This window comes from Ochlerotatus camptorhynchus, unplaced genomic scaffold, assembly GCF_037179485.1.
Source record: "Ochlerotatus camptorhynchus isolate MF236.1 unplaced genomic scaffold, CSIRO-AGI_Acam_v1.1 ptg000244l, whole genome shotgun sequence".
In the NCBI taxonomy this organism is placed as follows: domain Eukaryota; kingdom Metazoa; phylum Arthropoda; class Insecta; order Diptera; family Culicidae; genus Ochlerotatus; species Ochlerotatus camptorhynchus.
Window position 1 is genome coordinate 2,106,840 of NW_027040734.1, and position 27,844 is coordinate 2,134,683.

At 39.4% G+C, this 27,844-nt stretch overlaps 1 protein-coding gene and 1 pseudogene across 3 annotated transcripts in view; both read left to right on the plus strand.

Moving 5' to 3' along the window:
• The window catches only part of LOC135704624 (probable serine/threonine-protein kinase kinX), a 220,760-nt gene that overhangs the window by 118,217 nt on the left and 74,699 nt on the right, over positions 1-27,844 (plus strand). The window lies entirely within an intron of this gene.
• On the plus strand, positions 1,013-27,051 carry LOC135704597 (endoplasmin-like; annotated as a pseudogene).

Consider the following 27,844-nt stretch of genomic DNA (forward strand, 5'->3'; position numbering starts at 1 on the left):
TTTCGCAGTAACGTTTAATCACACGACTCACCGTTGACTGCACGATTCCGAGTTGTTTTCCAATGTCCCGATGAGAGAGTTGAGGCTTTTTCCAGGTGCTTGCGCAAAATCAATTCACGAGGTTGCTTTTCGGGTGACGGCATTTTTTCCAACTTTCGAAAAACTGACAGCGATAAAAATATAGTGTAAACAATGCACTCTAAACTACTTATACCCAAATTTTCAAGAGAAAATACCCAATGGGTAATTTTCTACAGTGTTTTTCCGTGATGCATTAGATGTGGACACCGTACACCCTTTAAACCACGATAATTACGAATGTCAGATTATTTACCAGACCTAAAAATAGGCACAAGAAATCAACTTTTCCATATTTTTCGGAAGTCTCCGGATTTCAATGACATATTAAAAAGCCAAAATAATGGAGCAGTAAGCTCAGCTGATAAAGTTTTCATAAATACCGGAGGAACTCCATCGGGTCCAGAGCCTTTGGATGCATCTAAATGATTCAATGAATCCTAAATTTCATGCACATTGGCTGGACTGACGCTTTTGTCACTAGAAAATTCAGGATGTAACCTAAAATATTCACGATCCCGATCTGCTACCGAATATGTTGTAAACAATTCTCGAAAGAAATCTGCAAATAATCTGCATATGTCTTCCGAGCTATAACCTACACTATCGTCAAAATACATTCTGGATGGGAAACTGTCAGATTTTAAGATGGTCTTCACATAAAGACTTTTGATGAAATTTTGACTGAAACTTGCTAAGAGTGTATTGTCTACACTGGCAGAATTTCATCACAATCTGTCAAGTGGTTATCGAGATGGCATCGAAGCAAGAGCAGATCCGCCAAAAAATGCGACTGCGTCCCACAGATGGATCGGAAACCATCAAGGAATCCATCATTCAACGATTTCCCGGGTGGTGAAGTCATTCAAGGAGACCCACACGATTCAGCGGCGATACGTAGGCGGATGTTTTCATCTGGTTTGTCCTAACAACGATGAAACGTGCCAGCATCTACGTCTACAAGGTCCGGAAGGCACCGAACCGGAACGACAAACAAAATACGGCGGACAAACCCTACGCCAGGAAACTGTACAGGGTGCGGCTGACGAAACCGAGATGCGTCGTGATGGACGACGAGACTTACATCAAGGCGGACCCAACGCAGTTGCCGGGGCAGGAGTTTTACGGAGCCACATCACGGTTGGCCGTTCCTAAGGAGGTAAGGAAGAAGAGGGTGGACAAATTCGCCAAAACGTTCAGGGTTTGGCAGGCCATCTGTGGGTGCGGCAATATGAGCCAGCCGTACATCACGTCGGGTACCATCAACGGGCAAATCTATTGGAAGTGCCTCCTACCCCTTCCTGCTTTACGAGGCAAATGTACGAAATCGCATCATGCTTCATAGCTGCACTGTTACCAACTCAGCTTAGAGAGGCCCCAAAAGTCAAAGGCCTACACTGTTTCAAATCGCCGGAGAATGCTCCGAAACAGTCATACATAACATCCAAACCTATTTGAGAGCTTTACGGTGGTTTCTTGGAGACAAAAACATGCCGATATCCATAGCCATTTCGATCGCTCATGGACTCGTTATGGACTGATTAAGCGCGTGGCATATGATTAATTTTGGCGACTTTTACTTTTCCGCAAAATTCACGAAACACAGCCAAATTCCCACCAACCAAACGGAAAACCGAACTGGAGCCCATTATAATCCAATCAAATCGAGACCACCACCACCGCTCTCGTCTATACATAAAGTGTTGAAAGCATCGATGTTGAACAATCCAATTCTACGACGGGGTGCCTCAAGATGCAAGGCTATCTATCTATTGCGCCGACGCAGGCAGTTAGCTGGAACATTCGATTGTTTCTTATATTGCCCCAATAGATCACGATGACGAAGTAGTTGCAGCTGCTTGCGCATGTTGCTTTGGGGGTAGAAGATGGTTAGACAAAGCACCCGATTTGACCCCCACAGACTGCTGCTGCTGCTGAGTATCTCGTGGGTTCGATGGGGGTTAAACTGGTTAGGCTCGTGACCATCGCACTTTGGAGCATCTCAACTAATCTGAATAATGGTCAACCGAATGTTTCGCAACGGAGTGGCAGAGTGCTGTTGAAGCTGCTCACCTTTTTCATTAGTACATCGTTTGTGCAGGGGGGCAGAAAGCTTGAAGAACTACTTTGGCAGTTCGGTGTAAAGTTGAAAAATGTAACAAGAAGAAACACATTCACGATGCATACACTATGTATGCCGTGGCTGATGCTGCTTTGAAAGGAAGATCGACATTAATCAATAGAGAGCATTGTCTTGATGCCATCCATCTGGCACCAGACCAGAAGATACGTTGCAAAATTCAAAGCTCGACGAGATTTACGACCCGATTGTTACCATTTGAACTGTAAACCGTTTCGTTAAATAATAATATGTCGTGTTCCAATTCGTGATGGAACGATTAGGCGGCTTTCACACGAATCTCGGAAGAATAGCGGATTGCATAAGGATGAATGGGTTTTAACCTTTACGCTAATCAAAATATGTTGAAATTTGTCGAGAGTTCTGGCCGAATACTTTTTCCAATTTGAAATTTTAAAACAATCATTGCAACAAATCCCTTTTCAAGAAGCACGTTCCTTAGAGTCAGTCAGTGTAGGACAATGTAAGTAAAATTTAGCCAAAACTGTATAAAATTTCTGCGATAAATTTAGTGAATATTGATCTTTAGATCAATCAGTCATGCGGGGTAAGACGGCCACATGGAATATCCCATGATTCTAAGCATATAAAAGGTTGCTGTCTTTAAGATATCGTCACTTCAGGAAAAAAAATCGTATACTTTTTGCTTTAAGCTATAAGCAAAATCATTCATGTAAATTGATGAGATACAGGAAGTTAGTTAAATACAGAACAATTCCGACATCCGAAGGTGGAATCAAGGCGTGGAGCTACTATTTCTAGACTAACTACACAATTCTCAAATAAACAAAATATCCGTCGATCAAAATTACCGGATGCCATGGTCAAAAGACCACATTAAACACAATTCCTACAACCGTACACCCTCAAGAAACAACCCAGTGCTGCTCAGTAATCCAATTAGTAACCATACCCAGAGATCTATTCAATGTCGAACAACCGTGCCGTGTTCCACTTTAAGTCCCGTCAACAGACAACAATTGACTTTCAAACCGCTGTACACTGCAAGACGGAATATCAAACAAATGTTATTCTGACGGCTCTGGAAGTTTTGCTATGAATACCAATCAGGACCAGATCTAGAACAGAACCGCTGCCGGCGCACCTTTTTTCAAACGGCACCCGCCCACTCGACCAGAACTAGCTACTACTGCCAAAGACAAACAGGCAAGCCAGTCCTATTCGTATGTCTTTTTTCCCCCGTGAGTCTTGTCACCAAAGGCGACACCGGCGGCCTTCCTTTTTCTTGCAACATAAAATCACACTGAACGGTTGCGCAAAAACTGCTAAAACTACTGTTACCATTTCAATTCTTTCCCAAGATATTCTCTTACGGAACGATTATCTATTCGAACGGTGGTGTACCGTGCGCAGCTGTCCGGGCGGCGATTTGCAAATTCTGAAAGACTCTGAAGCTGTAGGAAATTTTCCGCTGCTTGGCGAATGAGACAAGGGCGTGTCCACGGGAAACCATGGCAGGGCAGAAAAAAAAGAGAATGTAGTTCGCGATTGCGCCCTCGCCCCTGCACGACGACCGACGTGATTGCCGGTGTGATTGCGTGTCGCAGGTGTGTGTGTTTGTGTCTGAAAATCTCTATCAAATGGTTATCCTTGAAAGAAGGAAATCTCACGCTGCTAACTATCGCCGGAGAATAAATTGTCCAGGAAAACTACTTTCGAGAATGGAATGGGCCTCCAAGAGAAAGCCTTGGCTCGTCGAAGGCTTCGAATGCCTACAATTAACAACTGCGTTGTTAAATTAAACACTGCAGTATACAACATATAATATATGTTGTATACTGCAGTGTTTAATTTAACATATTATGTTAAGACCAGGTACAAAGTCTCTGTTGGGACATATTGACCAAAATTGATTATTTGTTCAATGGATTTTATTCATACGCAAAATCATGATTTGTCTCTTTAATAATTAAGCTCCTGGGCATAGATCTTATTAATTTAGTGAAAATTAAGCAATAATTTTACATACAGTGCTGTGGTTGTGGGTGGTTGCGAGTTAGCACTAAAACCAATGAATTATCTATTGCACTGATGCGTGGTATTTTATCCTGGTTTACATCGGGATATTTTACTACTCAATTAATATAGTTGTTAATAGTTAATATAGTAGAATATGTTGTGATTCGTACTGATGGCGAATTTCATCTCGCTTCTGTCACCACAGAAAAAAAAACAGGCTAATCAAAAGGCCTTTTGTATCCAAGCGAAATTGCTTGTTTGTAAATGGTTCTTTAAAAGACGTCTTTGAAATTAATCAACTGGTTACAAGCTACCCGATGTTGCTATATCGTCATCAGTTTGAGAAGATAAGTCAAATGGCGGTAACGGCTACATGATGAATATCGTACTCCTATACCTACTTACACTATCCTATTGGTTGAATCAGTTCAGTTATCCGTCCAGTGTTGACGAGAACAAAATCAGGAGCCCAATCCTCCGTCATCGATTCAAACTGTCAATGATTTAGAGTCAACTTCACTCGCTAAATACTAGTCCCCAGGGAATTTAGGCCAGAGTTGTCGTCACAACCGTCACCACGAATCTCCCTTCGGCAGAACTAGTACACATAGTTCTCTAAATTGGACAATGCTAGGGTCAGGTGGGGCAAGTGTGCCACGTTAAGAAAATCTTTCAATAAACATAGGTTAATCTAACTTTTTTTTTTAAACAAATGATGTACATAGAATCTTAAACATCCTCTACTTAAACCTGTTGTATCTGAAACTGAATATGTAAACGTTAAATATTTTTTCTTAATTGTTTTCATATGCCTTATCAACAAAGGCTAAAAAACAGTGTGGGGCAAAAGTGCCACCCCCATGGGGCAAGACGGCCATATAACTCAATAACAAGAAAATCATCAAAATTTCGCAATCAAACGGTTCATATTCTTCTTAAACTACTTTTTAATTAGTCAACAAGGTGAAAGATTTAACCAACAGTGTCAAGTACTCCTTTAAACATGTATTAAAAAAAATTAAGCCTTAAAAAAAGCATTGTGCAATTTTATTGTTCGTTGTAATAAAAATTACAGTTCATTTATAACAATAGGGTATACAATCAATATAAATCAAATACAAGTTGGGCAAGCAAGGTTAACACACTTGTGGAACCATGAAGCACAACGACCACATTTCGTCCATCCTTCTCCGTTGTTGGATAATTTGAAACATGAACCACATGCATCGCATAGTGGATCCGGAAGTGTATCGTTCTTAATATCAGCTACACGTCGACGTTTTGGATTTTGTTTAGACTTCCGTTTGGTTTCCTTCCTTATTTGACCGATGTCTCGAAAGGCTTGAGACTCGTGCAACGCTTTTCTGTAGGGGCTCGATGTTAGCTCTGCAGCTTTCTCACGTTTTCGTGTTTTTGCGTTAGAGGCCTTCCTCGTTGTTGATTTCGGTATGGGATGTATAATTGATGGCCCTATCGCAAACGGTGCCTTTTTCTCCTGATCAGCTACAACGTTTTCCTTGTCTTTATCTTCATCCTTTAAATAGCTTGGAATATCCGGCTTCTTCAAGCTCTCCTCGCCGAATCCATAGAAAGGATCCTCATCATCGCTTTCTCGAACATTGGTGCTATTGTTGGACTGTTCCGTTGTTTCATGTGCTGTGCTGGATAGATCAATATCCGTGACATCTGCCGGAGCAAAGCTGTCTTCTCCGAAAACGTGGCGGTTGAAGGGAACAATACCGGTCTTTCTAAATCCATTCACTGCTATGGATGCAGAGCAAGTCTGGATAAATGCTGTTCCCAGCAGTTGGCTTATCTCATTTACAGTTACAACATTGCCAGGATTATTTCTCAAATACTTTTCGATAAACTTGGAAAAGTGACTTTTCAGTGGGGCCATAAAGCTGACATCCAGCGGCTGGAGTCGATGGCTACAGTGTGGAGGGAAGCTGATAACTATCACATAATTTTGTTTAGCTTTATCCAAAAACGCTAAATTTTTCGTATGTGACACATGGCCATCCAAGAGTAGCAGAACGGGATCAGCAGACGTTGGTCGACTATGCTTTAAGAAATGGTTAAACCACATATTGAAATCAGCTGTCGTCATCCATCCACTCGCATTGCAGCTAAAAATCGTCTGGGAGGAGCTCCTTTCTTCAACTGTTCGGTGAGCCGAACTCTTGGAACAATCAGCATTGGTGGTATAAATTGGCCACTTGCTGACATGCACATACACGCTGTTGTTAAAATGCCTCTTTCGCCAGAAGTTATTCCTCCTACTTGTCGACGTCCCCGAAGCGCTAGAACTTTTGTATTCTTGGTTTGAACCTGTAAACCGGAATGCCTGTTAATTTGCTGATAAAAATGATACATTAATTTAAACAACTTACGGTCAAAGCAGAGGTTTCGTCTACGTTGTAGATTCTGCTGGGTGCAAACTTGCCGGAACTTGTAACGTGGTCAAGGAGATCAAAAAATTTGTCCACAGCAACCCGGTTAAATCCTTGCGCACGAGCAGCAGATGTTGCTTCGGGTACTCTAAGCGTCAGTTCAGGGTGACGACGTCGGAAAGCACGTAGCCAATCGGTTCCGGCAAGCCCAGTTTCCCTGTTGAATGGATGACTTATTCCATTCCTTTCGGCAAGCTGAAAAGCAAGACTGCGCATATCGTGGCAGCTTATTCCGTACAGCCGACTTTCCAGTTTGATAACATGCTCAACTAGTTCCTGTTCCTGTTGCACAGAAAAAACTTGCTCGAAGCGCCCCAAATGTTGCGATCCAGGTTCCAACGCCAGCAGCACATATTTCGATAGCGTTTTGCGAGGGACACCGTGTTCCACTGCTGCTCTTCGCACAGAAATCCCATATTTAGTCACGGATCGTATGGCCGCAACCATATTCTGTTCCGGCCACGATTTACGCAACGATTTTCGCTTGTAGACACGCACCATCACTTCGAAACTTCACTCTGAGGCGACAACTTTTTGAGGTTATATGTCTTGTTTACTATGGCTCTTTTGCCCCAGGCAAGTATGGCGCTCTTGCCCCCGTGGAGAAGACGAATTTCAAATACGTTTTTTGAGGATCTACATGCAACAATAAGTATTTATATATTGAGGGTCGCAAAATGTATTACCGTACAGTAAAATCTACATCGTATTATTAAATTTTCTTAGAAAAATGATGAGAAAAAGCTTATTTTATGTCATCGATTTCTTATAACATTTTGAAGTTTTCGACAACGTGTAAGTTTTTTAGATTTTTTGATAATATTTACATCATAATGTATAACCAAATTTGATGCAGTATATCTGAAGGGCTTTTTATAGCATCCCATTAATAAGAAATATCAAAAATGTATTTCAGGCTTCGATACAAGCAGGTGGCACTTTTGCCCCATATGGCACTTTTGCCCCACCTGACCCTACTCCAAAACTTATCCTTACACCTTCAAATCCTCCTAACCATGCCGTATTTGGAACAAGATACACGAGGACGCCGTTACTTTCATCAATAATGGGTTAAACAGCTTCATCGGCAAACCAGCATCGACTATGGAGGCCAGTATAGGATCTTCCATCATCATCATTTCATCACACGCAAACAATAATCAATAAAGAATCTGATGTCATCAGCATTACCGGCATTACCATAACACTTACTTGAATTATCGTCAACATAATTGGATTTCCTGGTAGATGTAATCAGGCCATCTCAACACTGTAGATCAACTAATGAATCACAACATATTGTTTGCATAATGAGAGAGAGAAGGATTAGTATTTTCCATTTAATTCCACTACTTTATTTGCTTATCCTTGACAGATACGCGTATTTCGTCTATAATGTGCAGACTTCTTCAGTGTCTTGTACTAATACTCGACTAGTAGTGGAATTAAATGGAAAATACTAATCCTTATCTCTCTCATTATACAGGTATTCCACTAAGACGCCCACATTCATCAGGATATTGTTTGCAACCGTAATCTAGGACAGTGATTAAAAAGTTTGTTTTTTTGGGAGCCGGGATGTTGTGTTCAGCGAATCAAAAGGCCTTTGCATCTAGGCAAAATCGTCCGCAGTGGAGGGAGATGGCTGTCAAATACGAACAATCGCCGCCTACCTCGCATAACTGGTTCTCAGAACGTCTCTGAGTCTTGTGAGTCGTAGAACTTATCAGAAGGACATTGAACTTCCCTGAAGCTCACAAAACGTCCCTGAAGTTGGCAGAATTTTCCTGAGGTTTATAGAACTTCTTCTCTGAAGATCGAAGCACATCTTTAAAGATTGAAGAATTTTCCTGAACTGAGATCAATGAACTTCTCTGAAGGTTGTTAAGCTTCTCTGATTCTTTTGAGGAACGTCTTTAACTTTTCTAAAATTCACTACAGTTCCCTATAGTTCGCAGAATTTCCTAGAAAGTCGCTGAGCCTTCCTGAAAGTTTCCTTAGACCAAATATGGGAACTGCAATGAAACTCTAGCAATTCTGTAGTAGTTAAAGGTGAAGGCTACCTAAACTCACTGGGCAAGAGCAGCTAATATCATGTGAGTTTCATTCCTGTATTATCGGCATTATCTGTTAAACGATTTTCAAACAACTTCGTCATGGGTTCCAAAAATCCAAACTAATTTTCTATCCCTCAGGGTTGTAAATGCCACCTTCGTCACCAGCTGAGTACGGGACACAAACATTTCAGATACCTACTAACTCTTTTATTGAACTCTGATAAAAATCTTTAAGCGAACGTCACTACTAAAGTGGCGTGATTTTTTTTTTTTTTTTTTTTTTTTACAATCGCTTTTTGAAGCACAACAAGTGAACTCTCTATTTTCTTCGAGAGATTAAAAAAAACACTCGAAACAGGCAGAAAATCAATGCCTACTATGATTACGTGGCTGTCTTGGACTATCCTGCTCGTTTATTTCTCTTTAACTCTTATGAGGGAAGAGACATTAAACAAGAAGTTGTTCTAGCAACAAATATTAATTGATTTTGCGCAAAGTCGACGTAATCAATACGCATCTTGCTTGAGAGTCAAAGAGAACTCTTTAATGCCATTTGGATTAATTCAATCAACTTTTAAACCTGATTTAACTACATTTGTTCAATTCGCAATAGTTTTGTATCGTCAATAGGCCAATATACGCCTTCGTTATCGGCGTTGTAAACTTCGAAACACCATTTCTCAAAAAAAACCCAAGATGAAATATTTTCAAACCATCACAGAGTTGATTGTTAGGATCAATACTAACATCCTGTGAAGAAAAAACTGAGGTACATGAATATTGCAAAAAAAAGTGCCTTCTGACATAGCGTGAGGCGTTAGAAATAAAATTATTGAAAACTTTTTCTGGAACACACTCTTTGAATGAATACTGACTATAATTTCATACAAGGTGTCTTCTCATTTAGCTAAAATAAATTCCATGAATTTTTCAGAAGGTTAACGGAGGTTTACAATAAGAACACAGTTCGAAAAAGTAGTGTAAATTTATGTTACTATGATGCACATAAATCGAGCGTCACATATCATACAAGTTTACATCATAGATGTCATAAATTTATGCGACATGTCATTAGATATTCAATAACTTGTACGCAACCATCGATCTTTTTAAGCAACATTCCTTGCAAGTTGCTGGTTTACGTGAAAAGGAAATGTACATGAATGAATGTTTGCATACATAGATGTTAACATCACCAGTGAAATTCAGATTTTTTTTCTGCGACCGCTATTTCTGTGCAACATTTTTGGAAAAACAACAACAATTAACGTAATCATTTTTAAGACATGAAAATCAGTTTTAAAGAAACAGCTTTACAATCACATCCATTAAATGTTGAAGATTAACAATTTGAGTAAGTCGAAGATCTCAATGTCTGTTCCGTATTTCAAGTACAAGTTAAAGATATTGGAAATTTTCAACGTTCCTCAATTATGGAAAGAAAATGAATTATTTCAAGTTTGCATTTAACTTTATACTAGTACTGTACTAGTCTACATCGGTTGATGAAATAAATAAATAAACAATATGAAAGATTATAGATGATCAGTAAAGTCCCATTAACCTTCTGAGAATTAAAGGAAGCGCAAAGAATTCCAGTGAAGCTTAATAAACAAGCTGAGGGAACATAAAGGGAAGTTCTTAAAACATCTTGAAAATATGGGCAACTTCATGAAAGCGGTTTCATTAAAGCATGGCTCACTTAGTAATGGAGCAAAATCATTTGGGTTATTTCAAATTTAAAAACGGTTTTCACTCAAGTGCGTACTAGGGGAAATAGATGTAATGTCGGCCTAAGTGCTCCTAATTTGGGCCCATACATAAATTCAGCAATCGACTAAATTTTCAATAGCGACCAAAAATATCCATAAAGACCGTCCCAATGACGCGTTCATCTAGATAAAATTGATTAATAGCAGATTTTTAGCGATGAGCCCAATCTTAGATCCATAGGCCAACATTAGAGCCATTTCCCCTATTTCTTATACTTTAAGAAAGAAAAAAAAAACGAAGCGAATTATTCGTCGCGGTTTCGAAGGAATTCTCGAACTTTTCCGACCCATCAAGCGGCGCAAAACCGGTCTCATCCACTGTTTATGCGATTTTATCCCACCAATGTCTGCCGTTTTGATGACTGTACCTTTTGCCTTCAGTTTCCTCTCCCTAACTGCCCAGTAGTTTTCAATGGGCCTCAACTGGGGACAATTGGGTGGATACAGGGTTTTCTAAACAGACTGGACTACGTTGTCATTGAACCATTTTTGGCTGGCTGTAGTGACAACTCGAAAGATCCGGCCAAAATGTCATCATGTGACTGGATGAAGAGCAGCATTCGCTTCTGGAGACATTCGGTTTCGTAAACATCCGAGTTCATCCTTTTCTCAGTGACGGAAACCTTTGTCTTCTGGCCGCAGCTGCAAATTCCCTGTCAGATCATATATTCGCGTGCGAATTTATCCGCAGAAACAAATTTGAATCCACCCAGGACACCTCCTCGAGCCTTCGCCTTGTAAAATTTTGGTCCTGGAAGCTGTCCGAAGTCGGTCTTTACATAGGTTTCATCATTCATAAGTATGCACCCACACTAATCGAGTCAGTACGGTTTTACCGAGTTTTTGAATTGCGGAACTGTTCGGTAAAAGTTTAAAAATCTGTGGAAAATTTATTTATGAGAAAATTTGTTCTGAACTTATGCATACTTAGTTCTGTTAACCCCATTTAATGATAAAAAATAAAATTGGTCGATTTCATTGATTCCTTACGGATAACGGTCATTTGAATTTTTACCGACTTTTTCAGTAATTCAAAAACCCAGTAAAAAAATACTGACTCCTGTAAAAAAATCTTAGTGTGCCCATCGAACTTGGTCAGCAGGATGTCATACAGCTTTCTAGCACGGGTTCTAGCTAAGGTAATCTACTTGAGTGATCGATTTGGTTGTCTACAGGCGCGGTATGTCTGTAAACCTTCGCGGTATCGAATTCGCTGCACTGTACTACGGGCGACATCATACTTTTTACTCAAATCTCGATCGGACATACCTGGGTTACTTTTGATGGACCTCACGACCTTTCCATTGAGCTGACGGTTGGCAGTTCCACTCCGGTGTTTACTTTGAGGCCTCCGATTCGTCGTCAAGGTTGCCCTGTACACTGTTATTGTTATTGTTGTTGTCAACAAATAGAAGTCAAAAGCTTCCGAAAACGTCCACTAGGAGCGCTGTAATAAGCCAAAGAGTTTGTCCCAATCAAGGGGGTGGTCACTAGACTGATGCAAATTTTGACATTTTCGCTCCACAGTGCTCATACGGTTCCAAATCGGGTCCTGATTAGTCTCCCAAAATTTGAACTCATTTGCAAAGAAACTGACTTGGCACAAACCATTTGAAGTTTATATGGAAATTACTATGGGAAATCAAAACTTTTTGTTCATTGTCTTCTTACCTTTTTCCATATTGCACTGTTCAAAAATTCAAAAGCTATACTTATGGAAAATTTTCTCAACTTCAACTTGCAGAATATAGTTGTTGAGCCAAACGTCAAATAAAATAGTTATTAATTGTTTAAGAGATTGATAATCTTATGGCATGATCAAGCAACTGTTTTGTGAGCAACACTGTATCTTGCAGTGTGACATAGTAGCCATGATTTTTGTGCTCTATTCCAAGCGCCAGAAACACCAATGTTGCCTGCTGAACAGTTGATTGAGCATAATCGTAAGACATTAGTGGCTTGAATTATTGATAACTTTTGATGCTTACATTATATTGAAAAGTGGTTAAGGACAAAGTTGTAGCTGAGAAAAATTTCTACGAGCTCAGTTATCATTTTTTAAAGCAGAGCGATATGGTAAATTGTTAGATGGATATGAACAAAACATTTGGTTTTCCTATAGTAATGTCCATATAAACTTCAAATGGTTTGTGCCAAGTCAGTTTCTTATCGAATGAGTTCAAATTTTGGGAGACTAATCAGGACCCGATTTGGAACCGTTTGAGCACTGTGGAGCAAAAATGTCAAAATTTGCATCAGTCTAGTGGTCACTCCGCACAGAGTGCCAAAAATACAGTTGGGCACACCTGGGCATTCTCGTTAGCACTAATTGGCACCCATGGTTAGTAATGTTCATGATTTTTAAAGTTACTGGCAACTCTGTACTAGACCTGCACCTGCGGACACATGCCAATATTTTAATCATTGTTGTTGACACAATCCGATTTCGTAACTACAACCCTGAATTTCCGGCCAACTTACGCCATGGATTCCTCAACAACGCACATATTTACTAATGCCTGTCCAAAACTCTCTATAATTTATATCGGTATTATCCTTTCGGTTTTGAAGCATGGATAAGGAGAGGGGATGCTTTATTGAGGTTCGTACATTAAATTTAAAAAATGTGACTCCTCTAAATGGTATGCCCGTCCATTCCGAAAGAATGGAAAAGAAACGGATGGAACTGTGCCCTTAACTTTTACTCTGTGTTGTGTTTAGGCTTGATCAATTTGAAATCATCTAGTTTAAGTTTTTCCTTGGTTTGTTTTCCGTCGATTTTGTTTTCCATGCTGAGCACCAGTGTTGGCAAAATCAGAAATCAATTGATATTTTTCCGCTCTCATGCGCTCGCAATATCACGCGTGATATTGGAACAAAATATCATGCTTGATATTGATTTTACAAGCTCCTTTGATATTGCGAGACTATTCACAACGTACAAAAATCAATCTGAGAGCTGACTCGACACAAAAATGTTTCCATTGCACATCGTGTTCTTAGAAAAAGAAAGCATAGTTTGCTATCTCTTTTTAATCTTCACCGATGGCAGACGCGAAGGGACTGCTGCAAGCCGTTATGGAAGTTTCTTTTTTTTTTCCTATGGTTTGTTTTTTCCGTCGATCTTGTTTTCCGTGCTGAGCACCAATGCTACCGACGTGCCAGGAAGGCAGCTCCCACACCTGGACCCTACCTATCGACCCATCAACTCATGAACCGGGGACCAACGGCTTTACTTCCCATCCGAAGGAAGGCGTGATCAGAGATGTTATGCCTCAGAACATACCGGCGGCGCCGACTGGGATTGAACCCAGGCCTGCTGGGCTGAGAGGTAATCACGCTTACCACTACACCACCGGCGCCGTTGTTATGGAAGTTTCGGTTGCATTCGGATGTAAAGCAAAAATCCCTAAACTCAATCTCACCACAGTTTGGTGAGATTTGCAGTGGGTGATTTTTGTTAGCTTGATATTCCGAGTTGCGATATCACAGCTTGCAAAATCAATCGCAGTTGTTTGCTTGTTGATTTTCGTCTCCGAAAATCAAGCGTGATCTTGGGCGTTGGTGAGATTTGATTTTTTGATATTTTGCCAACACTGCTGAGCACCAATGATACCGACGTCAGGGAGGCAACTCCCACACCTGGACTTATCAACTCATGAACCGGGGACCAATGGCTTTACTTCCCTTCCGAAGGAATTCGTGATCAGAGATGTTATGCCTCAGAACATCCCGGCGGCGACGTCTGGGATAGAACTCAGGCCTGCTGGAGTAAGAGGTAAGCACGCTTACCACTACACCACTAGGCTAGTTTTCTTTTGCGGGATGGTGGCTTTCGATGACTGTTCCGGTGGTACTGGTAGTGGCGGTCGCTGAAGACGCCAGCGACAACGACTGGGTAGTGGTGAGAGTAGCATCATCAGCGAACACAACCGAATCGGGAGTCGTATTTGGCAGCGCTTTGTGAATGTATTCCACCTGCTCATCGCTAAAGCAGCAGGAACATTTTCGTCGCATGCTCAACTTAACCGCTTCGTCACGTTTCTAGGCATCCAGTTGGTATATGATCTTGACCACCTCGAACCGTGCATCCATGTTGTCCCAGTCGGGTGATTGGTATCGATAGCATGAGCACGTTACAGCGGTTGTAGATTTCGGATGCCATGAGATACGTTTCGATGATGTCTTTGCCGTGCTCATTGTCCAGCGGGCGGAGGAACTCGATCACGTTCTTAAGGGGATCCTCCGATTTGACCAGGTTGTCCTGTATCTGCTTATCTAGCTGAGTGCCTCTGGAACACCATCTTGGTTAGGATGTTTAGGATCTGGTCTGGGATAGGATTCCACTGCATGAACTGTCAAATTAACCGGGTTGCCATACATACCATTATACAAGCAAACAAATTCAGTCTGTTGATGGCCGACATTCTCGGCGCTGCTGCGGAAAACGTGAGGCACACTGAGAAAAAAGTTGGCGCAAAATAAGTGTGAAGAGTGACCACCCCTTGGTTCCATAACTAAGTGGGCCATGGCTTAGCTTCAAAAAGCTGCAGGCAGGCATGGAAAATCATTTGCATTCATTTACATTCATTTGCCCCTTACTTTTTTCATCAACAGAATTCCGCAAAATAGTGTATGGAGCTTTTGTAGGTTTTGTTATTAGCTACAACTTTTGTTAACAACTCAAATCCATATCTCTTATGTATGACGAACCAGAGCGAACAGAAGCCACTACTGTTTTTCAGTGAATGTATTGTATCAATGTACTGAAAAACAGTAACAAGTTCTGCCCGCTCTAATTCGTGATGCATGAGAGATACAGATTTGAGTTATGGGCAAAAGTTGTAGTTAATAACAAAACCTACTAAACCTCTATACATCATTTTGCGGAATGCTGTTGATGAAAAAAGTTAGAGGCAAACGCATGTAAATGATTGCATGATATGAATGTAAATGATTTTCCATGCCTGGCTGCAGGAAGTCTTATGAAGTTCTTGGAATTTCAGGAATATTCAGGGACCTTAACGTAGAAAAGCTAGATCCAGAAGTCTTTGATGAATTCCAGAAATCTTAAGGGCAGTTTCCGTAGCTGCAGGAAAGTCCATACTTTCCGAGGAGTTTGTAAATCTATAAGCGTGAGGTTAGATCAATTCAGGACAGCTACATGGCCTCCCTTAGCTCAGTCGGTACAGGCGCAGCTACAAAACAAGACCATGCTGGAGGTGGCTGGGTTCGATTCCCGGTCCGGTCTAGGAATTTTTCGGGTTGAAAAATTTCTCGACTTCCCTGGGCATAGAAGTATGATTGGACTTGCCACACAATTATTCCAATGCAAAAATGGCACAGGCATCGAAAGCTCTCAATTAATAACTGTGGAAGTGCATCTAGAACACTAAGTTGAGAGCTAATGTTAATAAGCTAATATGCGATATGCAATAAGCTTGAAATGCGAAGAAGAAGAAAGAATAAGACATGTTCTTTAGAAGAAGAAAAATACGAGAACCCTTAAGATAAGCCAAGTATTTAAAGAAAGCATATAGAGCTTAATAAAACTTATGAAAACTTCAGAAATATTTCGGGACCTTCACAGAAGTCCAGCAAATTTCTGGAAAGTTTAAAAGTGTTTAGAAGAGTTCGATTTATTTCAGAGCAGCTCCAAGATATTGTAGAATTGTTGGAATTCATGGAAGCTTCTCTGATCAGGACAAATCAGAAAACCAAAGGGCAGATCAAATGATGTCAAGGGAATTACAGAAAGTTTACAGAAGTTTAAAAAAATTCAGGCAAAGCTCCAGAAAAAATTCTAGAGCGCAAAGCAAGTTATATTAGACGCATTTCGCGCCAAATCGAATCGAAGCTGGCAGCACCCTCTCAGATTTCAATGAAATTTTCTGGATGTGTAGACTATGACTAAATAAGCACTTTTGCATACTCAGTTTTTCCAAAATTTATCTAGACTAACATTTGAGAAGGGTCAAACTTTTTCTGCAGATTTTTTTCAAAAAAATATTATGGAAAAATGACCATTCCTACAAAAATGTGTAGTATGAATGACTATGAGCAAATTGTCCAAGCTTTCGAAAAAAAATACTGAAAAAATTCCATTAGAGGCCTGCATAGAAAAAAAACTCGATTTTTAAAATTTGAAGTCGATTTAAAAAAAAGGCCATAATTGATTTGGATGAAAATTTGTCTCAAGATAGGTAATTGCGTTTACTACCAACCGTCCATACATCGCGAGATGGGCACTTTTAAGGAAAAAAAAGTTTTTCTAACAAAAACTTTTTCATGTCTGAATTGATTTTTTTTTTTTTAATTTTCCATTTTCACACAAAACTAAACCAGTGAAGCTCAAAATCATCTAAGAATCCAATGAAGCTCAATATGCGATTCAATTTTGTCTAATTAATTAACATCAGGAAAAGGTGAGTGCATTTTAAGAGTTTTAGATGATCATGGCAATTTCAAGTTCATCAAAAATTAGTGAAAATTTAACTAAGTTTATTAGAGAACTTCAAGACAGATCCATTATTTAAAAAAAATGTGGTATCTTCATGAAATTCTAAAGATCTTCAAAGAAATTCAGAAACTTTCAGATAACTTCATGAGATTAAACGAAGTCCCAAGTACATCGAAGACGATCTGATAGCTTCAAATCAGTCCCATTAAATTAAGGAAATGTGTAGGAACTTACAAAAAGTTCCGTAGAATTATGGTATATTCCTGGAATTCCTTGAATGATCCGAACACAGAGAAGTTTAAAAAATTCGACCTTCTTCGATTTGCATGAAACTTTGCATAATGGTTTGATTTGGGCAATGATGCAAATTTTCGCAAAAAAAAATTGGTCATTTTGGATCTAGTAAAACTTTCAAAATGGCGCTTTTGGAATTTTTCACAAAATTGTGGCACTTCTGATAGAAATGACGTCTGAGACAAAGTTGTTGAAAAATTTTACGAATGGTTTTCGGTTTAGGCAGTCTAAAAAACGGCAAAAACGTTTATTGCTTCAATATCCGATGGTTTCGGTTATGCATTTAACCTTCTTCAAGGATAAAAAATAATGTTTTCCTGAAAAAAAAATAAATCCATTTATTTCTTATTTTATTTATTTCATTATTAAGAAAAAATAAAAAAAATAAAGAACTAGAACCCAAATATCCCAAAGTGTGCAGGTCCGATTTTTTAATTTTATTTAAAGACAGGCTTTTGAAAAATGCAAACTTTTGGAATGTTGTCCAACTGAAAAAAAATTGTAGAACAAGAAATTTTGGTAAAAAATTCTACTTTTGTTTGGAGGCTATTTTGTGCATTTTTTATCTCAGAAAATTATTTAAAATTTCTCAAACATTGCTATCTAAGAATAAGTTACTAGAAAATACGATTGAACAAAAAGATCAAACATTTGACCAAAAGTTATTGTTCTAAGATTTTTGCGAATGTATAAGTGTCCATAATTTTTCATTTTTAAGAGCTTTTTTTAATCAAAAATCGGGCAAGGACATTTTGAGATTTTTAAGTTTTAACAATTTTTTCTTATTAATTTTTACTTAAAATTACTGAAACCATTTTATTGCATATTTTTCCTCTACAACTTTTCTCAGACTTCATTTCGATCAGAAGTGCCATTTCGATGCCACAATTTTTTTTTTTTAATTTCAAAAGTGGTATTTTGAAAATTTTACACGATTTAAAATGGCCAAATTTAAGCAAAAATGTGAATCATTGCCCATGACAAACAATTATGCAAGATGATATGAACTAGTCAACTGGCTAAAAAGGTCAATAATAAAGTTTAAAAAAAAGCACACAACTATGCAAAGTGCCAAGCAAATCGAAGGCCAAGTTTTTCCGATTCGTCATTTGGCGTGAAACTATTTTTATGGAAAATTAAAGGCAATTCAATTAACTTCAATAAAATTACGGATACTTCAGCTATTCCATAGCAAAACGATATAGTGGTTCTCAGAATTTCGTAAATATTTGTAGTTTTGATCCTTATAGCAAAACATTAGACCCGTATTTTTTATGTTGTCATTAGGGTGACCATTTCCACGTTAGAATGGTCCAACAAACCGTAACTTTTGAACCACTTGGCCGATTTTAGAAATTAAAATATCAAATGAAAGGCAATTGAAAATAATATTTAGGAAAAATATGATGATATTACAAATTTTGGTTTGTCGTTGAAAACCTTGAATTGTATTTGTTTTTTTTTATGGTTTTCATAGTTTGTAGACAGAGGCCGCGATATGTTTTAATATTTTTCCTTGGAAATGTAGGCTTTTTTACACAACATGTACAAAAATCAGTGATGTTTTTTTTTCGTTTTTGAGTTATAGGGGAAATGTCTCTAATGTTGGCCTATTGATCTAAGATTGAGCCCATCGCTAAAAATCTGCTATTTATCAATGTTATCTAGATGAACGCGTTATTGGGATGTTACTAATGGATATTTTTGGTTGCTATTGAAAATTTAGTCGATTGCTGAATGTATGTATGGACCCAAATTAGGGACACTTAGGCCGACATTACCTGCATTTCCCCTATATTTTTTTTAAGTTATCAAGTTTAAGGTGCTGATGATATTACAAGCGTACGTATCTACGCATATCAAGCTAACCAAACCCACCAGCCACCACCAAACCGTGGTGAGTTTGTGTTTCAAGATTTTTGCTTTACATCCGAACGCGACCCGAAACAGCCGTCAATACTAGCAGCAGTAGCTTCGTGTCTGATATCGAAACGATGTGCAACGGAATCATTTTTGTGTCGAGTCAACTCTCAGCTCCATTTTGACATGTTGTGAATAGTCTCGCAATATCAAAGGAGCTTGTAAAATCAATAGCAAGCATGATATGTTGTCCCAATATCACGCGTGATATTGAGAGCATATGAGAGCGGAAAAATATCATTTGATTGATGATTTTGTCAACACTGCTTTTGGTAATGGAAAAATGTACCAAAATAAATGATCGAATGTTTCTGGGCGCCACGATTTTGATTACGTTGGCGCCATTTTAAGCTTGTATATGTGGCACCATATGAAATAAATTACGACTGCTTAGCTCAAATTTTACGTCAACAGCACTGATTTTGCATATTTGCATATCAGTGACGAAAAAAAAAGCGTTTCCTGTAAATCATAATTCATGACCTGAACAAAGAAATTTACCACTCAAAGTAGCATTTAAGCACTGCAAATAGCACCCCCTGCGGGCAGCTTTTGCCCAACAAACAGGACCAACCACTTTGCTGCGATCTTGCAGCAACTATCCCAAATGGTACAAATAGAAGAAAAACAAACCCACCACAACCAGCATCAACCAGACACTGGGCGTCCTTCAGAGAGCACGCTCACTTTTCCCCCACCTTCAACTGCATGGACGCGTGCCCGATCCATGGCTCTTGTAGGTTTCGTTTTGCATCAATTCCTGCTGCAGCTGTTGCACCGTTGTTGGTAGCTACCTCAGTAGTTTCAGCTTGGTCGCGTGCGGTGCCTTCAGTCGTGCGGTGGTTGCTCAACGTTCTTCGCCAACAGGATTGCAACCATGTACGATTAACTGCTAGTGAGCCCCGTGCCTTCCAGCTGTGCTTACCTACAATCTAATAAAGCCATCAAAACGGAAAGGTCACCCGAGGGTGTTAGCATTTGTTCCGCTAAGTCATTTAATACTAATCAATTGATGCAAATACATGTAATTTGACAGATGCAGTAAGGCTCAAATGTATCTTGGATATGTACTGCAATTATTGTTAATTGCAATCATTATCACGTAATATCACTGGTCCAATATAAAATCGTACGAATAGAGGCGATATTATTGCACAACCGTAAGACGATCATTTCGACTCATTTCTTTAAAAAAAATATATGTCAACAACTCAGCTAACATTCTCCAGTCACCGACCAGACACTCGGCGACCCATTTGTAGACGTACGAACGATACCTTCGTGTAAAGGCAATGCTATGCAACCGATCAAAAGTGCTGCACCGGTAACCCACCAGCGTTAAAATCCATACTCACGTAACATCGTGTAACGAGCCAGCAGACAAACCAAACACTCTACAACTACGACAAATAAACCCGGTTAGATGACGGGCAGAAAAACTGTCCACCTAACTAACCCACTGACTTTCAAGTAGACTGCCACCGCCGCGCCGTCGTCGCATCATCATCGACGCAGCCGGAAGAGAAAGACGGGAACCCTCCTCTCCGACGACGACGATGCTGCTTTCAATTATTCGATAAAGGAAAAGGGTTCGTCGCTTCTCAATCTCCGCTGTGACTTTGATTGGCGTGGTTCGAAATGTATCCTCTTCTGCTCGGTGCACTCGGCACAGGAAGTGCCATGACGAAGGCCACAATACAGCAATTTTCCCTATCGATAATGTATCTCCGCTGTTGGCCGATGATACTGGGGTGATGGGATGTCATGGAACGTTAACGAGCGCACCGCACCGATGGATGATCACAATAGCTTCGATTCAATTTGCCATCCCGTCGTCGTTCGTTGGGGGCTGATCGCTGCGGTCCTATAGAGTGGTCAGCTGGCTAGCATTAATGCCTTGGCTATCGCTCATCGTATCACTTTTATTGATGTTCAATTAGGAGGTTCGGTTCGGTCTCTGATGAACGAGAAAACACATTTGTGGATGGAATTTTAATGTGACTTGAATTTGTGAACAGAATCTGGCATTCATTAATGTTTTTACATATTCCTGGAGGCCTATTTTCTCCAGATGAATTGAAAGATGCAGTAAGTTCTAACCCCATAATTATTAAATGCTTCTTAAAAATAACCTACGAACATTTAATGCCATCAGAATTAAACGAGAAGATCCCAGATATCAACTGTTGAATTATTGTTGTGGGACCTTCTTTAGGGCTTGGTCGGTACTTCTTGATTTTCCACTCGAGCCCTGAGAAAAGTTTGGATGTTCTGGAATATTCAATTATCTTCATTTTTCCTAATATTCGATATTTAGAGGCTTTGTGAACTCAAACAGTCACCTATTGCCAGGGAAGCCTTTTTAAAGAGCTTGTAGAACTGGTTGAGCAGAACTCTAGAATAGTTTAGATATCCTACCAGTGGTGTTCATCCAACGGCACGTCGAAAGTGTTTGTGCGGCCCGCGGATTGCTTTCAGTTTGTGGAATGGTTGTAGGACGAAATATCGAAAAAAGGTCGAAGGACAAAAGATCAAAGGAACAAAATTTAGAATGGAGAAAAGGTTGAATTGAACTTAGAGTTCGAAGAGACAAAATTTCGAAATGGATAAAAGGTCTAAGGGCCAAAAGGTCGAATGGACAAACGGTCGAATGTACGAAAGGTTGTAATGGATAAACTGGTCAAATTGTTGAAGAATAAAATGGGTGGCTAACTCTCAAATATTTTTCCATCTTTAAATCATGAGCAGTTAATTGGAAAATTATGGTAACAAAAAGCTACTGTACGTGTCTCTAGAATATATTCCTTCTTTAAATCATGAGCAGTTCTTTGGGAACATTTGCATAGTATTTTTATTTAAGATCTTTTAAGCTCTAAGCGAAATAATTTTTTTTTAATATTTCGACCCTCTCAGTTCAATTTAAACTTTTTTCCATTCGATCTTTTGTCTAAGTTCAATTTGACCTTTTGTCCATTCGACGTTTTTTTTTTCCATTCCACCTTTTGTCCTTCGACCATTTGTCCTTCGACATTTATATATATATACTCGTAGACTGACCAGACATTTCAAAGATGCTGAATGTGTTTTGTAATATAATAATAGTGAAGTAATAAGTATTCTATTGAAATTCTCTTTCAAATTTTCTTTGATATTTTTAATCATTTCCATCAGCTTCTTTTCAAAAGTATCCTTGGAATGTTTCCCGAAGTTCTTTGATATTCTCCTTCTAACTATTAACCAGGCCAAATAGAATAAAAAATAATATAATATACTCGACCTTCTCCAATTCGCATGAAACTTTGCATAATTGTGTGTTATGGGCAATCATTGACATTTTGGCAAAATCTCGGTCATTTTGGATCTTGTATTTTTTGCAAAATGGCGTCTGTGACATTTTCAGACGCCATTTAGAAAAAAAAGAAAAAAAACATACAAAATGACCGAATTTTTGCAAAAATGTGAATGATTGCCCATAACACACAAGTTTTCCGATTCTATTTGTAAGAAATTATCCTTCTATTAGAATTTGCCTTAGAATTCCTTTGCAACTATTATCAGATTGAGATTCCCTTGGATCTCTTATCCTTTGGAAGTTGTTTCAGAATGCCATTGGATATTTTGTCAGGATTTCCTTGGAATTCTCATCAGAACTTTTTTCTTTTCCATTCTTAGAATGATTTTCATATTTCTAATATTTTTTTTTAAATTTCCTCTCGAATTTTCCATAAAATGTTGTTATACTTTATTTTGAAATTTCCTTAAAATTTTCCCAAAATTCTCAGATTCCTTTCGATTTCTTATCACAATTCGATTGGAATGTTTGACAGAATTCCTTTAAAATTTTTGTCAGCATTGCCTTCGAACTCTTTGCTTGGAGTTGTAGAGTTTTGGATGTTTTTGGGACCTATCCTCTGAATTCTCTTTGAGTTATTCTCAAAGATTCTTGGAATTCCCTTCAGAATTACCACGGAATTCAACCGGTAGCTACCTTTAAATTATCCAAAGAATTTATCTAGTCTCCATGGAATTCCTCAAGAATACTTTTCAGAATTTCATAGGAGATCTCTTCGGAATAACCTTTGAATAATACTAACAGGTCATCCAAGTTCAAGATCTCATGTTGTTTCAAGCTCAGATCTTAACTTTGCATTCTAGAATAATTGTTTTACTACAATCTTTCACTCTCTTACATTCGACCTTGTTACCCATTCAGCTCAATGGCGTTCAGCATAGCAGCCTTCGGATAATTTTCATGATTCGGTAGGTTGGAAAAGGTCTTAAGTCTTAATGAAACTTTCGAAATCATTCGAGATCTCAAACTTCAAAATATTAACTCGATTTTGGAAACCAGAACATTTGATGAACTAAAATATTGTTTCAAGATCCAAAAAAATTAGTTTGTTATTGATGCAATTAATTTTGTGGAAAGTCGCTTGGCCATTGTTGCCACCTCCTCACAACAACAAGGAGTGTGGCCCGCACTAGACGTAGAAACTAGCTGTAAAGCCCGCCATATGTAATCTACTGAGCACCCTCTGTCCTACGGCATCCAATGAACATGTAGAAAGCCTTCCTACGATATTTCATGTCCCTATGAATACCGTTGGGTAGTTTCCACAAGCGTGAAAGCCATATTTTCCACTGTTGTGTCAAATGATCCCGATGACTTAGATTCCAAAATAGTTTGGATGTCCTACAATGTCCCACGACATGATATAGGTATTGCATCTAATACTCAAGCCTCCCTATTTGTTTGCCTTATTATTTGTTGGTAGCCATAACCATCATTATATTGCTATATATTTTCCAAATAATCATAAAAGGTGTGGCATAAGCCATGCATAAGCCATGAATTTAATTCTATTTAAAATGGCTTTTTATAGGGATCCCAAATATGCAGAACTTGACTTAATGTGTTTTTAGAAGAAAACCGTATTTAATAGAATCTACGGTTAATCACATTTACATAGTCCCTAGCGTCACCTAGTGGCATAATTCCCAATTGATCTGTTCACCACCTAGCAGTCCTTGACCTTCTGATCATCTTCCTTCTAAATAATCAAGGTCTGGAGATACAGCAGTACAGTATATTTGCATGCTCCCTAGCGTCGTTTAGTGGGAGAATACCGTAATTGATCTGTTCACCACCCAGCAGTCCTTGACCTTCTGATCAACTTTGCCGTCCACCCTTCTAAATAATTAGTATATGGAGATACAGCAGTAGCTCCGCTTAGTGGGAGAATTCCGTCCACCACCCAGCAGTAAGTCATATTTTTAGGAACTTTAAAGAAGTTCCGAGGAATGAAAGGAAATACTTAGGATTTCTGAAAAATTTCACACTGCGGGATAACAACGTAAAATCTAAGAACTTCTATGAAAATGTTGGGCACTTCAGGGAAGTTATGAGAACTTCAAGGTGGTTGCAGCAGGTTCATGGAAACTGCAGGCGCTTTTAAGAAGTTCTAAGATCTTCAGGCAAGAAAAAATAATTGAAGTCTAAAGAACTTGTGGACATTTTAAAGAAATTCTAAGAACCTCAGGAAAGCTAGTTATTGAAATCATCAGACAAGCTCAGAGATCTTAAGGGCAGTCCCAATAAATTCAGGAAAGTTCAGACTTTTGGGGAAGTTGAAAGATCTGTAATGGATATTTTTTTATAAATTCACCATAGCTCCCTGAATTTAAAAAAAAAATCGAAAAACTTAAGACCAGAGAACTTCTGAGAAATTTAGAAAACATATCTTGGAAACATAACAGAAGTCCAGAAGTTTTCAGAGATAATCTTCAGGAACTTTATGAAAACTTCACGAACTTCCGGGTAGCTTCAAAAACATCAGAGAAAATCAGAGAACCTCAGTGCAGCTCAATTAACGTAACTAGAAACTCAGGGAATTTCCAAAAGCTTCAGCAAAGCTATCAGATATTCAGAGATGTCCTGATAGCTTCATATAAGTTTTTAGAATTTTAGGCACTTTCTTTATTTTTTGGAATATTCAGAGTATTTGAAGGATGATCAGAGCTCTTCATAGCAGTTTGTTTACTTAATTACTGGAACGTGCAAGAAATAGATAATTCCAATAATCTCAGGAATGTTTAAAAAACTTCGCCGTTTTGAGGGGAATTCCATCGATACCAGGAAAAATTTTGACACGTTAAGGACTTCTGAGAACTTCTGGATAATTTAGGGAACATTTTCATGGAGGAACGAAAACTTCAGGTAAGTCCGGAGAAGTTCAGGGAAGTTTAGAAAGCATCCATTAAGTACGTCACGATAAATGTAGGGAAATCAACCCCCCCCCCTCCCCCTCTCCACTATCGTCACGTTTTTCCTATACTTAATGGATGCTTTCTAAACTTCCCTGAACTTCTCCGGACTTACCTGAAGTGATGCTCCCTTAGAGGTTTTAAGGGATGTTACATGACCATAAGTTTCGAAAACTTAAGGAAAATTTAAGAACTTCTGGATAGATCAATGAACTTCAGGAAAATTCTTCTTGGTTACTGATCGTGTTGTGGTGATCTCCAAGCTCAACGACGGCAAGCAGTACATCTGGGAGTTCGGATGTGGCTAGCTTCAGCATCGTAGAAGATCCGCGTGGAAATACTCTGCAGCGTGGTTTGCAAATTTCGATGCATCTGGCAGTTCATCAAAGAGGTCGAAGAGGAAGTCCCAGTTGAGGAAGACGTCACTGAGAAACCCGAGAATAAGGACGAGGAGCAAACCGAGGAAGAAGACGGAAAGGATGAAGAAGAATCCGAAGAGGAAAAACCCAAGACCAAGATGACCAAGAAGACCGTTTGGGACTGGGAGGTTATGAACGATAGCAAAGCAATTTGGACACGCAAACCTAATGATGTGACGGATGATGAGTAAACCGAGTTCTACAACTTCGTAGCCATGGACACACACTCACTTCATCGCCGAAGATGAAGTGACCTTCAAATCGTTGCTGTTCATCCCAAAGGTGCAGCCATCGGAGAGTTTCAACAAATATGGAACCAAATCGGACAACATGAAACTGTACGTCGGACGGGTGTTCATTACCGACGACATGATGCCAAACTATCTGAACTTCATTCGTTGTTGTTGTTGATTCCGATGATCTGCCGCTGAACATATCACCAGCAGCACAAGCTGATCAAGGTCACCCAAAAGGCGGTGGACGTACGAAAAGTTGTGGAAGAAATTCTCCACCAACATCAAGCTCGGAATCATGGAAGACCCAAGCAACCGTTCGCGTCTGGCTAAGCTGCTACGATTCTATTTCACACATCTATTTCATTGCTGGTGCTAGCCGTACTGAAATCGAGAAGACTCCATTTGGCGAACGTCTGCTATCGCGTGGCTACGAAGTCCTCTATCTGGAACACGAAGCCGTTGATGAATACTCTATCTCTGCTCTGCCCGAGTTCGATGGCAAGAAATTCCAAAACATTGCCAAGGAAGGTTTCGTCTTGAACGAATCGGAAGAATCCAAGGCCCGTTTCGATGAATTGAAGGCCGAATTCGAGGCTCTGCTAAAGTGCTCTGGTCTCGGGACGTCTTTCCAACTCCGTATGTGCCCTGGTTGCGTTCATGTTCGGTTTGGCTGGTAATATGGAAAGTCTTGCTTTGGCCAACGCTCACTAGAAGACTGATAATCCGTAACGTCAGTACTACCTCAACCTGCGCAAGACCTTCGAAATCAACTTCGCCACCCACTTATGCGTGAGCTGTTGCGCCGTGTGGAAGTCGATGCCAGAGATGTCGTTGCGAAGGATATGGCATTTATCGGAAACTGCAGACATTGCCGACAGCCTCGAGCGAATGATGCACCAGACGTTGGGTGTCACACAGGATGCACAACCGGATCCGGAGGAATTCGCCGAGGAAGATAATAGCGCCGACACTGAATAGCCGAATATGATGAGCTGTAAAATCTAGAGCGGAAAAGGAATGACTGGGAACCGTTTGCGAGGGGCATATGAATGAATAAATGTGTAGCTACTAGTAGGGAGAAAGGACTGATTTGAAGTTGATAAGCCAGTTGTATCCAGTAATTCCAATTTAGTCGTGGAAAGGAGCTAATAACTTCAAAGATGCATCGAAAACTTCTGAAAATTCTAGACTTTTAAAGATCTTGAAGAATTATTAATTATATTTGCGTTTCGATCCTGGGGTTGAGATCTTCATCAGGGCTAGTTTTAGTAGATCGTAACACTTTTTGCGCTAATCGGAAGACAGTACAGCTTCATATCCCATGAAGTAGGTCAATTCCAAAGACTTAAACGTCGGACATGAAACATCGTAGAGCTTTGATCCACCATTAAACTGAAAATCCAGTACCCAAAAAATTAGTATTTTGAAGTTTTGCTGATTGTACTGATTACAGACACTTTCCATAGTTACGATTATAGACGCTCCTTAAAAAGGGCGCATTGTTTTGTGGTGAGCGGGGTGCACATATGCATAATCAATGAGTAACCAGCTCTAAATTTACCATGAAAGCACTGTATCGGACATCACATATCGAAAAACTTTTGAAGATTGCAAAACTTATCAAAAAATCACGTGTCGGAGGATTTGGAATTGTTTAGGATTTTCATTGGAATCATTCGAGAAACTCGTGTGTGTGACAAATTTCTGAAACTCTGGGGCATTGCTATTTATCTTAGATCTCAGATTGGATCTTTGGTACTCCGTACTAAGT